At 34.8% G+C, this 1,339-nt stretch overlaps 1 pseudogene; it reads left to right on the top strand.

The window, feature by feature from the left end:
* The first annotated feature begins 724 nt into the window (after nucleotides 1–724).
* LOC106751346 lies at nucleotides 725–1,166 on the top strand (annotated as a pseudogene).
* The last annotated feature ends 173 nt before the right edge of the window (nucleotides 1,167–1,339 follow it).

Raw genomic sequence — 1,339 nt, 5'->3', positions numbered from 1 at the left:
TGTCTTTTTTATATTTGTTTTTCCCTTTTCCTGCTTTCTTATATATAAAGTACTATAGTAAAGGAATTATTCAATAAATGGACAAATAAATAAATAAATAATTTCGTTGCGATTTCTCTCAGTGTTCGCGTCGATACTATCATTCCTTTCGTTCCCGTTACGATTGACCGAAAGTCAGCATTTCGGTGCATTTCAAGCGATGAAATGTATTGTAGAAAAGATTTTAGCTTACATTTGTTAGACTTTCGATAGTAATTATGATTATTTTATGTTCGAATGGACGTCGAAATCGCGGTTTTCACGGATAAGTCTGTGAATCGGTCACTTATACTGTTCGAAATCGGCACAAGAGTCGTATAAATATGAGTCGATTTTAGTCTGTTAGATTTATCATTATTCATTGCTAATTAACGATTCAATTTCTTAAATTACAAACTGTCAAATAATACATTTTGAAGCGTCCGTTGTTGATTTCGATAAGTTTTTTATAAGTTTTTTCGTTGCGGGGCAGTACAGTTACTTTTAAAAATAAGACATGTATTAGTTCGAGTCATAAATAACTTTCGAAGCAGTTAGGTAGAATTTATTGTTTGTATCTATCCACTATAATTCAACAGGAGAAAGGAGTTTTTGCTTCCTCTAAATAGATAAGGGTTCACTTAGTCTTCTGACAACTATTTTGTGTAGTGTACGTTACATTAAACTGTTGTTCCAAACCCCTAAAATGGAGAGTGGAAAAGTGCATATTCGTCATGTGATATTTTGGGAATTTAAACAAGGCTATGGCGACAGCTGAAAAAATATGCAGTGAATATGGTGAAAGACTATTAACCGATCGGGCAGTTAGAAATTGATTTGCTAAATTCTGTTCTGGTGATATGACCTTAAAAGACGAACCGAGGGCCGGACGTCCTTCCGACCTTGATGACAACCTCTTAAAAGCCATATTGGAGCAAAATCCACGTCAATCAACAAGAGATATAGCAGGAAGATTGAATACATCAAAATCAACTGTTTTCTGCCACGTGAAGAAAATAGGGAAAGTCAGAAAGTTAGGAGTATGGGTACCTCACAATCTCAGTAAACGGAATAAAGAAGATCGAAAGTCAATCGCCACAAGTCTGCTCTCACGGGTGAAAATCGAGCCTTTCTTAGAGATTATTTAATTACAACAGGCGATGAAAAATGGGTTACCTGTGACAATATCGTCCGCAAAAGACAGTCTTGATATTTGACAGTCTTGATCCTTGTTGGACAGTGGCTTGATATATTAGGTGGTAAACTTAGTTTCTGTTTTTTTGTTTAAAAAACTCATTTATTTCGACATCAAAAGCAAAAA

The sequence above is a fragment of the Dinoponera quadriceps genome, unplaced genomic scaffold (assembly GCF_001313825.1).
Source record: "Dinoponera quadriceps isolate SergipeBrazil2010 unplaced genomic scaffold, ASM131382v1 scaffold11788, whole genome shotgun sequence".
Classification (NCBI taxonomy): Eukaryota; Metazoa; Arthropoda; class Insecta; order Hymenoptera; family Formicidae; genus Dinoponera; species Dinoponera quadriceps.
This window is presented reverse-complemented; position numbering and strand designations above follow the sequence as displayed.